Source organism: Lactuca virosa, chromosome 7, assembly GCF_052849685.1.
Source record: "Lactuca virosa cultivar CGN04683 chromosome 7, Lactuca_virosa_CGN04683_v6, whole genome shotgun sequence".
NCBI lineage: Eukaryota > Viridiplantae > Streptophyta > Magnoliopsida > Asterales > Asteraceae > Lactuca > Lactuca virosa.
The window spans coordinates 51,897,220-51,912,962 of NC_136432.1; the positions used below are offsets into that span (position 1 = coordinate 51,897,220).

A 15,743-nucleotide genomic window follows, 5' to 3' on the forward strand; every position below is an offset into this window, starting at 1 on the left:
GTTGGCAGAACTGGTCCCTGTTTATTATGTGACAGAAGTGGTCCGCTTCTTTTATTGAATTACAGTTTGGTCCCTTAATAATGTCATTAATGTATATAAGTTTAGTGGGTTATCGATACACCGCTCCTTTTTAGTTCCAGATCCTTCCACCGCTTTGACCGCTTCAACCTTCTACATACCTCATCCTTTTCCTTTCCACCTCCTTCTGTATTTCGATTAGGGCTCCACTCGATCTGCTCGACCTCCGCCCTCAGCATGCAACTTTGTCTTCTCCGAGTCGATCGATCATGCAACTTTGTCTTCTCCGAGTTGATCGATCTGCTGAAAAAATTAATCAATGACGAGATGAAAGATCTCGATAAAGAAGATAGAGAAGAAACACGAAGGAAATTGGTGGCGATGACGTTTGTCGATGCTCTTGGTCAGATGAAGGTGGCAAGGTGGGAGGGTCAACGATGGCAGTAAGGCATCATGGCAGTGGAGTGGTGGTGGTTGTGATACTACAAACCGATTCTCGACCTCAAAGCGAAGCTGAAGATTAGGGCTTTCAATCGCTAACGTCCCTGCGATGAGCGACACCTGTCTTCTCCGACTGGTGCTCCGATTCATCGACCCACCTCCTCACCGTCGATTGTCGATGAACCGGAGAGATCAACCGATGAGGTCGACGCCTACCAACCCATACCGCTTCTGTGAACGCTTCCAAACATCAGCTCCAGATCCAAAATTTGGTCTCAAGAAACCAGCTTTCAAAATTCAGAAGAGTATATATATCCACGATTGAGCTCAGATTGCTTCATCTTCTCACCACCACAATCCGTCTCTTTCTCAGTTTAATTTATGTTTGTTGCTTTCTTTTGATTCGATGTTATTTTTTGTCTATAACTGTTATGTGTTTGTTTTATGAGGATATTTGAGGAAAAGTCGGCGTTTGTCGAGGATTATTGGAAGAATCTGGGAGGCACAGGGCATAATCGCAGATTTACTACCAGGTAGTTTAATTTGGGGTTTACGCAAGAGAACTGAATGATTTCAGCAATCGATTCAATTCAGTCTTCCAATTCCGCTTCCGTCCTTCCCTTCCGTTTCGGGTTCGTCTTTCCATCTTCTTTTATGGTTTATGTATTGTTTCCGCCTCTGCTTCTGCTTCGTCTATGAATAGAAGAACCCTTTCTTATCTCTAAACTTTCTCCACCGCTTCAACTGATCCTATCCTTCACGTTTTAGATGGAAGAGGACAATCGCTTCAGGACTAGGAATCGACAAAGTTTCAGCAATCGATTCAACACATCGCTGGTATTAAGGGATCAGAAAACTTTGATAGCCAGGTAAAAAACATCTAATGATTTCAATTTTGAGTGATTAAGTTAGAGTTATTTTCAATTAACTCTCTCTTTTTAACCTGGGATTAAGAAATGCAAGAGCTTTTAAATTTCCAGAAAAAAAAAATCATTTATTATCTGTTAATTCCCCATCTTTACGCTCAACCATTTTCATTAACGTCATTATGCACCAAATGCCTAATTTTAATATATGGGCCACCTTCATCTGATGCATGTTTTAAATTAATTACCCTAATTTGATGCTAATGACCAATTCTGTTGATTTTGTTTAAGAAATCACTTTCAGGAGTTTACAAAGAAGAATGACAAAGTTTGAAACAAGTGTTTTTTTTGGTGCTGCTAAATAACATGCCTTTTACTTTTTCCCATGAAGGTCCTTCCTTATCAGGTAATCACTTTATGTAGTTGGATTTGTGAGACCAACAATACCAATTTTTGAATCCAACATCGATATGAACTACTGAAAAGAAAATACCGCAGTTATGTCTTGGGGATATATTGTTTCAATTTGCAAACAAGTTTCATCCATTGTCTCTATTCATGAAATTTAATTGTGTTTATATTTTCTTCATCTGTTAAACGCATGACAATTAATTTTTTGATTCTTTCATCGTCTCTTAGATGCCACCACCAACGGAGAATGAAGAGTACCCGACAACCTGATTCAGGAATAATAAACAAAAGGGGGAAAAGAAAGGTTCTACAAAAACCAAACGGTCAGTAATTGTTTTTTTATATCCCCTTGCATGCCACCTGTTTGATATTTTTGTTTGACTTTATCAAGATTATGCATTTTGTAGGTTGAGGAACCACAACCTGACCTAATAGCACTTGCTTCATATGAGAAGTATGTAAATCAACTCCTTCATAACTTTGTTAATTTTGACAGGTGCATTTCATTGCACATGAAGTCAGTTTTAACAAAATTTGTATGCTTTGTTTTAAGACTGATTATAATGCTTTAGCTTTTTAGGTTATGTCAACAATGTTAAACGGTAGTCGACAATCATTATAAGAGTAAGCTACTTAGGCACAAAGTTGGTTTATTTATCTAATTTTCTTTTGTTATTTGTTGATTATATTTTCCTTAGATATGATCACTCCACTATTTACAAATGGAGCAGGGACAAAACATATTATGGATTTGTAGTTTGCATGTTCTCTCGCCATATTTCATGCTCCATAAACAAAACGGACATAACTTGGAATACTACATTTTCAATCTTGATATGTTTTCAATGTTAAAAAAAATATGAATTATATTTTGTGCTGTTTTGTTTTTTTGATTGATTTTCAGGGCAGTGAAGAAGAAGTAATGGCTACCAACAACAACAATAGATGATGATTTGTCTCACCAAAAGAATATTCTGATGCCAAACGTATCAATCACTAAAACTTTTAAAAGTTATATAATTATGGTAACAGCTATTAATTGTGTAAATTACTTTGTAAATTATGATTATTTAAGCTAGAACTTCTTGTAGGGGATTATCCACAAAGTCAATGCAAGTCAAAAAGACAGTTTCTGCATCACCTGGAGAGTTATGCGGCCTAATGACACGATCATCATCATCATGTGGGAGTGGGTCCCGAAACAAGCCAAAAATGTGTCAGACACAGAACTTCATGAAAGCATTCGTGGATGCAAATTAACAAGCTGGGTGGAAATGAAAGTATATTTTCTTTTTTTTATTTCTGCATTTCTTTATTTTATTGTGCAAACTGTTATTATAATTAATTTATTTATAACCAATTACAGGTTCTTTTATTGGAAATTCATGTTAAGGTGAATGATACGTCACCACAGATCCACATATTGCTTTTATCATTATGTGTTTCAAGTCAATGCTCATTGCCTCCCCTATTGCCTCCCCTGTTGGTTTACTTATTTTGAATGTATCTCCCCTTTATTTGTACAATAACAAACATTTATATTTTGATGATTCTGTTGAATTTTATGTGAAATTTGTTGTTTTTTGCAGGTTATAATGATGGATCAGCAGACATTTAGTTGTTTTTCTTTTGCTTATATTAGTTTGGATATGGGTAGAAGACTAACATATGTTTCATGGTTTCAAGGTTTGGCCCCAAGTGACTTAACAGTCAATTCAAGGTTCCGGATCTGTAAGTGAATCTGGTAAATTTGATCTCTATTAGTATCTAAGCTTTATATATAATTAAGAAAAAAATGGAAGTGCATTGTTATTTCTTTCGTTATACATCGGTTTGATGTGCAATTTTAATTTTTTCTATGTCAAACTTCATATCTGTTTTTTTTTTCAGGTTTCCAAATTCCAATATATGAAACTGGATAGATCCCATTGTTGGATCACTGACGCTTAAGCTTTCTTTTCGTAGGTTCGGGATTTTGCTACTCTGAAAGGTAAGGTACCAAGTTCTTAACTTCTTATGTGAAATTTTATGTTTTAAATTTTAATGATCAAGAAGAACCTTGCGGTAGCTTCAAATAGAAGAACTACTATATATGCTTATTTGATTTCGTTGTTTCTCACTTTTTTTAACAGGGAAGGAAAGTATGGACAGACATGTGTTATCCCTCTTCAAAAATTTTCATTACTCGATGGCTCTGCTCAATACAAGTTATAAGTTACACTTTTGTTAAATAGAATATGCTTTCCAGACAAAATAGTTTGTCTCGGTTGCATAAATCGGTCAAAAGATGATTTTTTTTTCGCATCAATAGAATGTTCTTTCTACATCTGTTGTAGATTACATTGTACTTTCATTTAAAACTACCCGGATATAAGATTGTGCTTTCATTGTTTTTGAAAATCTATTCAAATATAGCGTTTTACTTCTTTTACTATCATGACTTACATTGCATTTCTGCTCATCCGATTGATGGCGGTTTACACATAATAGCAATGTACTTTACTATGGATAATACAAGCAACATATTTCATTTGACAAAATGAACACCTTCCGTCCCGTGCAACGCACGGGAAACCCCTCTAGTTAATTAATAAACTTATTTCAAGGATCTATAAGTTAAAAAAAAAGAAAGTTGAAATAATCATTCCATCTAATTTACCTAAACTTTACCTAATACGAGATACATAATCACCAATTAAATCTATGGTCATTGTTAGTTTTTGTAGTCCCTCATGAATATGGACCATCATTAAGTTTGATTATTTAGATCAATTAATGATCCATTTTGTTGTCTTTTTCATTATGAATTGTTTATGATCATATATGATTGGATCGATAGATATATCCAAAACATAGATATGGATGAAAATTCAAAACTTCCGTTGGTAAAAGTCTCTTAAAGACAGTTAAAATGTTCTTGTCATTCATGTCACAATTCATAGGTGTAAGATTATATAAAAGTATAAAAACAAAAAACTTAAAGTTCTCTAAAGGTATTTTGATTTATAAGATTTGCATGTGTGACGGAACAAACCTTCGACTACTCGAGCTTTTCCAGTCCTAGATATCAACTTCATAAACAAAATCCGACAACAATACCCACAATATGAATATTGGAAGACATCACTACGGAAATATTAGTGTAATAAGACATATTGGTCATGAATGCAACTCCCCTAACCCCCTATGCATTCCTTTAACTCTAATAGGAACCATGACCAAGATGTGAAACTTTGTGTCATATACTCATATCCAAACAATACTAGTGACAAGGTCTAATAGTTTCTGCCATTCACAACCGCTATGAATATTTTGCATAAGTAGTTTCTTTTTAGAAAGATACTACCTATAAAGATCATTGATACCATGCAAATCAAAAATGTATAAATCTTCAAATTATTACACCAGTGAATGATAACAATATTAATGAAATTGTAATTACAAACAAATGAGTAATGTATTACAAAAGTATCTTATAACATATCCCAAAGTGACAAAGCAAAACGCAAAAACGTTTGTTCACATATTTCTTGATATGTGTAAAAGTTTAGGGGTTAGTTATTTGAATATTATGACATTAAAAAGAAGGGTTGGCAAAGCTTCCTTCATGAAAGTTCATATGATGAAATTATTTTTTAAGATGAATAGGCTATTACGAATTCTTAGTTGTAATGAAAGAAATAATGGAAACAAAGGTTGTATTTGTTTATTTGTGAAAAGATGTGATTATGAAATATCTAGTCTGGAATATACGATGTTAGTCTTGAATTGTACCTATCGCTGACACATCAAATTCCAGACTTGTTTTACCTCATACATCATATAATTTTATGCGAGTCTGGAACATACGTAAGTACTCCAGAATGCATGTTTTTCGGACAAATTAGTTATTTTTCAAAAAATGGAAAAAAAAATTGTTTTTTGTAAATTAACTCGTTAATTAAGATTAGTTTAATCACTATCCCTTATTTAATTGCTAAAAATATTAATTTTTTAAATATGTTTTATAAATATTACATTTTCAAATGTATAACTTTTACACATTATATATATAAATTTTTTCAAGCCTGAATAATAGTTATGTTAGTTTTTTTATTATCTACTGCTGACATGTTTTCTCTGTGTAAGAAAGAGATCTTTCATAGAGCTTAATCAACAAATCTAATTTTATTAATATTTTTTAAAAAATTATGTTTAGTTTATGCTTAATTGTGATTTTCTATCATAGTTATAGTGGGTAATGCTCAATATGAATACTAATATATCTTTGAAATTGTCCTTTTTTTTCTATATAATAATGTAAATTTGTATCAATCCGCCAAATATATCAAAATTACATATTTTCCGTCTCATAGTTCGTTTTTCTTTATATCCTTATAAAGTACGGTTGGTTTCATTGAATTTGGTTTCACAATTAATTAGACAGTTGTAATCTTGTGAATCGCTATATATATATTTTTTAATTCTTTTTTCCATTATAATTATTTTCAGCTGCTTAAGTATGTGTTTTTTCTATCAAAAACTTTAAATACCTAATACTTGCATAAAATATTTTTTAAAGAGTAGTTATATTAATTACTTATTTTATATTTGACCAGCTTTTTCCATGTTAAAGAGAGAAACCTTTTATAGACTTTTTTTTCGCAAATCTATTTTTTTCTTTAAATTATGTTTAATTTAAGTTTAATATGATTTTCTACCATAACTTTATTGCATAATGCTCAATATAAATAGGATCATTGAAACCTTTTCATTTTTTTTAACGACTGAATTTTATAAAGAAATACTAACAAGAAGCTAGAAAATTACAAAAATAAAGCTAAAAAAGGGTTTGAGAACCAATGAACTCATCTAGCGAAAACATTAGAGTTTCTAAAAATAAACTAATTAAAAGAAATATCAACTAAGTTATCAAAAATCATATCCTTTTTCGGAATATCTTCACAAAATATCAAGTCATTCTGAAATCTCCATATTAACCAAAACCCCACAACAATAATAGCTTCCATAGTATCTCGTTTCTTCACTCCACCTAGTAAGTCATCAATCCAAGCAAAAATATTCATCTACGTCCACCAGTTCAGTTTCACTATATCACACCATTTAAACACTTTGGTCCATAAGATGTAAGAAAATTTAGGGTTTGCGGTGGAGATCTGGATACCAACTTGGATCGTGAGTACACTTTCCGAACTGATATTTCTACCATATGTCTGGGTTGCAAGAAATTCAGCCTAGGATAATCCAAGTGGACACTTACAGTTCTAGGCACAGAAATCGTAAGCCAATTTGCTAGAGAGATTTTGTGAGAGTTTGATGAAAACGAGAGCTAAAATTCGTAACCCTCTTCTGAGAAGGAAGAGTTGTTTATATATTAAACGAGATTAGGGTTTTATTAGGGTTGGGCTGTCATTAGTCGCTTTGGAAGCAAGTCAGGATAATCCGGATTTAAAGAGGATTTAGGGTTATCAAAACTAACGAGTTTTGTTAGTTTTACCATAATCACCCTCAAGAAATTGAATTTTCTACTATGTTCCCATATGTAAAATTCGGTGAGGTTTTGGGGCGCTGCTCCTTTGGAAACCCCGGACCCAGGGACGCTGCCCCCGGACCCCCGACTAGTCGTCGAACCGGCTTCTAATTCGATCGTATACATGCGTGCACTCCGCAAAACCCCGTACATATATTAGAGTGCAAATTATGTGTAACATCCCAATTTTCGAGGCTGAAAATTTCATTTTTAATTAAGTAATCATATAAAATCATTTGCCAAACATTTCTAATATTATATCAATTCATAAAACCATTATGTCGTGTTTCAAAAACATATCATCAGGTAGTAATAATAATAATAATCAGAGTACAATCCCAGAAACTCAATGCGGAAATCATGCGTGAGTGTGATGTGCCGCTACCGCGCCGGCTCCTTCCCCTTCGCTGAAGAGGTACCTGAAACAAAACTGAAAACTGTAAGAACGAAGCTTAGTGAGTTCCCCCATCATACCACATACCATACAAACACATTCATACATGCTGCCAGGCATATCTGGGTGCCCGACCTACCCCTTCGATCCTCTCGACCGGTGACCTTGCCTAGCATATTTGGTTGATGGCCTACCCCTTCGGTCCTCTCGACCGGTGACCTTTCCTAGCATATCTGGGTGTTGTCCTACCCCTTCGGTCCTCTCGACCGGTCTATCACATACAGTCACGTAATCATAATCTAGCATAATTGGGTATTAAACTACCCCTTCGGCCCTATCGGCCGGTAACTCGGGGACTATCTCCCCCCACTACTACCATCATCACGTAACATCATATCATGCTCGTACAGAAAACATAACAGGTAGCAGCAAACCTAGATGAATATCACAAAGACAATCATCTAACAAACAACTCCTACTAGTGGGCCGACATTGTGGCCGTAGACCCACCACTACTGGAAGGTAACTCACCTCGTAAAGCTGAGTGTCGAATCTCACGAAAAGTAACCTCTAACAGCTGCTCCGATTACTCCCAGGTATCATAATAATAATAATACTCAATCAGAATCCACAACACTGCTTAGGGTAAAATGACCATTTTACCCCTCGTTCCAATTGGAACATACATAAGTTCCAAATTCTAGCTTATGAAGTCCAGCCCTCATATGGCCTAATAAGGGCTCCCTAAGGGCCCACTAATTGCCCAATTTCTGAATTGGGCCTTAACCCCCAAATGGCCCAAAAGTTCAAGTCCTAATATAATGGTTCCAAGGGGTCTAATTGTGGCCCAATAGGCCCAATACACTAAATTCAGATTCCCAAGTCCAGAATTATACTTCCCAGTGGGCCACTGGGCCCATAAGTCCAGGCCCATTTTCTTAAGGCCCCAAAGCCCAAAACACTCATTCTGCATGCGTACGCGCGGCATACTTGGCATGTACGCCCAGCGTACGCTGGCCTTGACCAGATCGGGTAGTTGACCCAGTACGCGTGACGTACCAGGGAGTACGCCCAGCGTACTGACCAACTTCTTTGGGACTTCATCCATGACTTAATCAGTTAAGTCTTTACATCCAAAATGCAGATCCAGGTCCTTTAAGACCTCCTAGACCATAAAGTCACAAACTTTATGTGCTTGCATGCAAGGTTGGGGTCAAAACATGATTTTGGTCCTTTTAACAAACTTTAAGACCCAATAACACTTGCATGGTTATGGCTTAACCATCAAGGTCCGATTTTTATGGTTCTTAGTGCCTCTAAGAGCCCAAAAGGACAGTTCTTATGCTCTGGAACCAACAATACTCAAACACTCCCAACAATGGGGTCAAAAAGGACATAAAAACCCCCCCAAATAAACAAATCTAAGCATACAATGGTCAAGTATGGAGCTTGATACCTCAAAGGAGTCAGAAATGGTGTCAAACCTCAGGATCTACAAGCTCTTGGTGGATCCTTGCTTCTTCTTTGAGCTCCTTTCTTCTTTTCTCACTAAAACAACACCAAAAGCACTCTCAAATGGCTTCTAGAACACAAAGGCACACAAAGGGAGCTAGGGTTTTCGTGGTGGTTGGGTAAGAGTGAGGGGAGGCTGAACAAACAGGAGCTATGTTCTTTATATAGGGAGTAAACCATAAATTTTAGGGTTTAATGTACGTTGGGCATACTCCTAGTATGCTGGGCGTACTCCTGGTACGCTGGGCGTACGCACCTGGCCTCCGCGGTTCATTCTCACGAGTATGCTGGGCATACATGGCTATGTGCGCCCCGCGTACGTCACTTCCCCAGTCCATTAATAAGGCCCAAAGGTCAAAGCCCAAAACAAACCATTCCATTCTTCAATTTAAAATGTTTAATAATACCTGGAAAATCCCAGATGCTACATTATGAAGCCCTTTAGCTCACATGTTAGTTCCAGTTACTTAAAATGATATGGTGACACTAAAATCACCAACATAAGCTACAAAAAAATAAGAAGGTGGTCAAGTCTTTCTACTGTCATTGAACAAACAGGACATAATAGGGAGTTAACTGCGACCCCTTAAGGCTCAAATTTCATCTAGTAGGTAACCTATCAAGTAAACCACACCATAGAAATCGGTTCCATCTAGTAGGAGTACTAGTGTCCGGTAGCGTAACATTATCAATATATCTTCTATTCGTGCACATATTAAAGTCTTTTATGCCATCTATATTCCATTTCCAGCAGTTACTATCATTAGAGATTTCAAAATCATCAATGAGACGATTTAAATCATCCAGCTGAGACTGGTCAACCCCACCTGTAATAAGCCGAATCCAAGCCCAACTACGACCACTAACTAGTCGATCATGAACTGAACAATCTTTTATAGTCTCAAATTGAAAAGGTCTATGAAAACGAGACTTTAGAGGTAAATCACCTATCCAAATATCAGACCGAAAACTCGTAGATCTCCCATCTCCAATTCGTATTCTAAGGGAGGATAAAGGAATAGTACATTTCTCATGCATGGTATTAATATAACCAACTATACAAGCCCAGCCACCACCACCGCGAATAAGACTATCATAAAATGGATTTTTTTATTATTTTTACCATAAATTTCTGAAATAAGATTCACCCATAAAGAACCAGTCTCGTTAATAAAACGCCACCTCCATTTCAACATTAAAGCATAGTTTAAAGCGTCAAGTCTACCGATTTGGATTCCGCCTTTTTCTTTAGAAGCAATAACTAAATTCTAAGATATCCAAGGAATTTTTTTAGAATTTTCTTCTTCTCCCCAAAAGAATTGAGAATGTAAGGATTCTAATTTTTTTCTTGACTTGAATAGGCATGCGAAAAAGGGACAAGTAGTCGAGCCCAAAACGGAAGTAATCAATGTAGCACGACCTCCCATGGAAAGCATATTTGTCTTCCACATGGATAATTTAGACTTAAACTTGTCAATAATGGTATTCCAATTTCGAATCAAAGACATAGAAGAGCCCACTGGAAGACCAAGATAACATAAAGGTCGTTTCCCCGGCCGACAACCTGTACAAACTGCAGTCGCTCTGATTGGAACATTATTAACACCCACCCCATAAAGGACATATTTATGAAGGTGTATTTTTAAACCCGAAACTGTATAAAAACACTCCAAAATCTGAATTATACCTGCCACGTTAGCCGTTGACCATTCAGTCAAAAAGATTACATCATCTTCATATATAAAATGAGAGACCAAAAGGTTACCAATCTTGATCCCTCTAATGAAATCTGCATTAGTCGCATCTAGCACAACAACATGTAAGGCCTCCATAACAATTATGAATAAGAAAGGAGATAATAGATCTCCTTGTCGAAGAACTCTCTTAATCTGGAACTACAAGGAAGGGCTACCATTAACCAACACTGAAGCCTTTGCACCCTTTCTATCAATATTCAAGCTTGATTTGGAGTTATTACCCCGTACATCGTATCCTAAAAAATTACTCATTCGAAGGTAAGAATTACATTCAAATTCTTTCCCACCACCATTAGAAAAAAATTTGTACCAAGATCTAGTTCGTATTTTACCTCCAATCATAGTAGTAGAATCAGACATAGAATCTTTTTGAGTGACAATAACATGTTCCTCTAATATCACTTGATTATTGAATGGAGAATCTTCAAATCTATGAGGCTTAGATGGCAAAAAATCGTTGTTATGGGTCCAATTTTTGATCTACACGATTCATTAGAATGTTGTGAAACCACCCGCTGATGAGAAAAATTATTTTGGCACATGGTTTTAGAGTGTACCTTCTCAATCTGTTGAATACTCGGAGCATCTTCTTCAGTTTCACCAGCCCGTCTGTTTTTGGTTCCATTAACCAGGTCAATCCCTTCTTCAGAAGAATAATCATGAGTTCTAGCTTTAACTTCCGCATTTTAAGAAGGCATTTTGAAACAGGATGTGAGGGTTCGACAACACTAGGCTCAACACTTTCGACAACTGGATCTGGTGAAACACCCCAAAAATCATGACCAAAAATTTCATTTTTAATTATTAAATAAAACCATACTTATCAAGTCATCTCATCCAAAAATGTAAATCATAGTAGCTCCAACATCATATCCAAAAACATATATCAAAATATCAGAGTAAACATCCCATGCTAAAACATTGTGGTGTGTGCAATGCAGTCATCCCGAGCTCTTCCCCTTGCCACCGGAAGTACCTGAAACCAAAACTGAAAATTATAAGCACGAAGCTTAGTGAGTCTCCCCAAACTACCACATACCATATGCATAATCACATAATAACATAATAACATATCATGGGCCTTGCCCGCTTCATCGGGCCCCACCCGGCATCGGACAATGTCCGGCATCGGGCCCCGCCCGGCATCGGGCCCCGCCCGGCATCGAGCAAAGCTCGGTATACATACAAACATATCAACAAATACACATAAATAATCACATAACGTAAACATATAAACATTCATCGGGCCCCGCCCGACATCAGACCGAAATCCGAAAGCATACAAACATTCCTCGAGCATTTCCCAGCATCGGACCGTAGTCCGAAAACATACAATACAGACACATGCAAGAATCACGAAGACATCAAGCATACAAACATTCCTCGGGCACTGCCCGACATCGAATCATAATCCAGAAACATATAAACCTACATCGGGCACTGCCAAGCATCAAACCTTAATCTGGAACATGCTAACATACATAAATGAGCCAACATTGGTGCCTTCGACCCGTTCCTACAGGAGGAAACTCACCTTGCAAAGCTGAATGCAGAATCTCACGGTAAGGAATCTCTAACGGCTGCTCCGACGACTCCCCGGCTATCATTATCACAATAACACTTAGTCAAAATCCAATAATCCTTCTTAGGGTAAAATGACCATTTTACCCCTGATCTAATTTGGACCATAACCTAGGCCCAATTCTATAACATCCATGGTCCAATTCTATATAACCTTTCCAAGCCCACCAATGGCCCAATTTTCTAAATTGGGCCTAACTCCTCAAATGGGCCTTCCCTTAGGACCAAATAGGTCCTTAGCCCAATGATTGACTCATGATGGCCCACTAAGGCCCAATAGCTAAGAAGTCCAAAGATTGGCCCAAACGACGAAGAATCTGAATCCAGTGAGTACGCAGGGCGTACTCTTCTGTACGCTAAGCATACAGGCTGCATGGCTTGTACGCTGCGCGTACGGGCTTGTGCGCCCAGCGTACTACCCTGTTAAGCCATAAACTCCAAAATGGCTTATTCCCTTAAGACCTTAAGCTCCAAAAACATATCTGAGTCCATTAAAGTGTCTTAATCCATAAAGTCGATTACTTGGTGGCTTGCAACCCACCAAATGGACCCAAACTTGAAATATGCCAACTATCTTCCATGGAAATGACTAGAACCCATGCATGGCCACAAAAGGACCTTCAAGATTGAAACTTTTCTATTCTTGGGACTCATATAGCACTAAGGGTGGCAACCCTAAGCCTAAAAACGAATTTGGACCATAAAAATCCATTCTTGGGACCAAAAAGGTCCCAAAACACCATTATCATAGTTCTAAGCATTCAAGAGGCAAGTTGTGATCTTTTTACCTCAAATGAGTGCTACATGGTGGTGCTATCTCAGATCCTTGAGCTCAAGCTACTCAAGTTCTTCTTCTTCAACTTCTTCTTTCTCCTTCCAAGCTTCAAATCACCAAAATAAGCTTCACAAGACCAAAAAAATAGGGTTTTGAGTCTGAGGTATTTATATGGCTTAAACCCTAAAAAATAGGGTTTTGAGTCTACTCGCGTACGCTGCACGTACTCCTTGGTACGCTACATGTACGTGTATCAACCCCCCGCATCCATGCTGCACTACGCCCCGTGTACGCCAAACTTACGCCCAACGTACTCCTTCAGGCGGCCCAATACACAACGGCCCACTCACTAAGGCGTAACTCAACAATCCAATATTAAACTCATAGTCCAACAATTAATTATAAGGAAATTAAATAATTATCATTACCTCAAGTCACGGGTGTTACATCTGGAGTATATGACTTTGTTGGAGAATCAAAAGTTTTCTTAGTTGGTTTCTTAGTTCGCTTAAGAACCCTAGATTTCGTTGGGATGGTTTCTTTAACAACATTCTCCTGCACTTCTGGTTGTTTCTCAACTGGTTTATTCTTCTTCTTTTGAGCTTTGGACTCTTTTTGAGAAATAGGTGGTGGTAACACAGCTATTGTAGTAGTGGAATCAATCGAAAGCAAACAATTGACCAACACATAATTGTTGGGTGAACCAACTTAAGCATTGAATCAGGAATTTGAGCAAAAATGGGAAAAACATTAACATCATCCACAAAAACTCTTTTAGAAGACATTGTTGGAAAATCAGCAAATTCGATACCAACAGGGATGAGAATACTCTCCTGGCTGTAAATCTCTCTCAGAAGGAGTCCCCAAAACCTAGCACTCGACACTCCTGTTGCTAGATTCATTTGAGAGATTGAGATTCCAAACTCTTCCCATAGAAGTGATGCATAATCAACATTAAGACCATAGTATAATCTCGCCATAACAGAATATACTTCAAGCTTGGCCTTGTCAAACCCATAACTTCTTCCTGTCAAACACCTTAGAACAATCCCAAACAAGAAACTCCAAACACAAGGAAGACTGGACTTCTTAAAGTGGCTAATTGCAGTGAGAGTAGGTTGATGTCCCATTTCATTGAAAATATGAATACTTGATCATTCGTGACTTCATAGAAAGTACCTGAAGTTGGTAGTCTCAGACTTTAGGCAATCTGTTTCCGAGTAAGCTTCTTCGATTTTTTAGTTGGTAATCTGGAACGTGACCACCTTGGTTGTTTTGTTGTAGACCACAATTGAAACAACAATAGAAAACCATTCCATAGGGATTGCAAACGATGAAGAAAGAGCGTACGATAGAACAAAGTTATTCAGAGTTTGAATAAGCATTTGTAACGCCTCCGGATATGTGTCAAGAAATGTAACTAGAAGAAGATTGGTGTTTTGAATCTTCATCTTAGGTTGCAAAATTTCTTCGTCATTGGTTGTTTTTGGATCAACATTGCAAGGAGTAGCTGCCATTGTCAAGAATTTGAAATAATTTTAGAATCGATGAACAGTTAGGGTTCTTGAGGTTCAATCAGAGAGCAGAAAATTGAAAAGGAAATCATCATCTTCCTTTATAACTGGTGTTATTTTTGAATTTGAACTGGTACCCAAAAAAGAAAAGGCCACATATCGTGTTGGTTACTTAACCGACACCGTAAAAATCGCCACGTAATAAAAGTGATCATCATGTTTCCCCTTGATAACCATGAAAATCCTCAACCGTCACATCCATTGGATATTTTGCTTTTCCCAAGTGGATAAGAACCATCACAAGTTTCGTTCCCCAAACGAGTATGCCACATGTTTCGTCACCAAGTAAGGACAATTCTGTCGGCATGGAGGTTGGGCTCATTCGCTTATGGGATTGTGAAGCGAAATCATATGCCAGACTTTGTAAAATCTAAGTTTCGAGTCGGTAATACCCAAATCCTCAAGGATTTCAGTGCTTTATTGTGCCAAAGGATGAGATAGAAGCAAGAATAAAAAAAAGTGACGATTGTGATATCAAAAATCCTTTTACTATAAAAACATATTGATCCCGGGAAAAGATCTCTTTATTCGACATCAAGAGAGATGAAGAATTGCTTGTGTGGTGTCCCGTGAATTACAATCGAATACTCGTTGATGAGTAACGAAGGCTTCTTTTTCTTTTGGTTTCGAAGGCGGCTTCAATTTTACAAAAGATAACAACTCAACATAAGTGTGATTCAGTTGTGCAAATTTACTTGGATGACCAGCGTAGTCAACAAAAAGTATGGTTGGTGATGATTATAAGTGATAAAAGTTCAGAGAAGATATTCAAACGGAAATCTCATTCCAAAAATATGAAAGACTGGATCTTTTTGGGCAAAAACGTCTTGGTATTAGAACATTTTATCAAAATCACGCAATACGAATGAAAATGAGATTTTAAA

The 15,743-nt window shown here is 36.9% G+C and overlaps 1 long non-coding RNA gene across 1 annotated transcript; it reads left to right on the forward strand.

Moving 5' to 3' along the window:
• The first annotated feature begins 1,232 nt into the window (after positions 1-1,232).
• On the forward strand, positions 1,233-2,148 carry LOC145124409 (uncharacterized). The gene is made up of 3 exons (XR_013715614.1): positions 1,233-1,328; positions 1,617-1,731; positions 1,965-2,148. It is a non-coding gene; the product is annotated as an uncharacterized LOC145124409 (long non-coding RNA).
• The last annotated feature ends 13,595 nt before the right edge of the window (positions 2,149-15,743 follow it).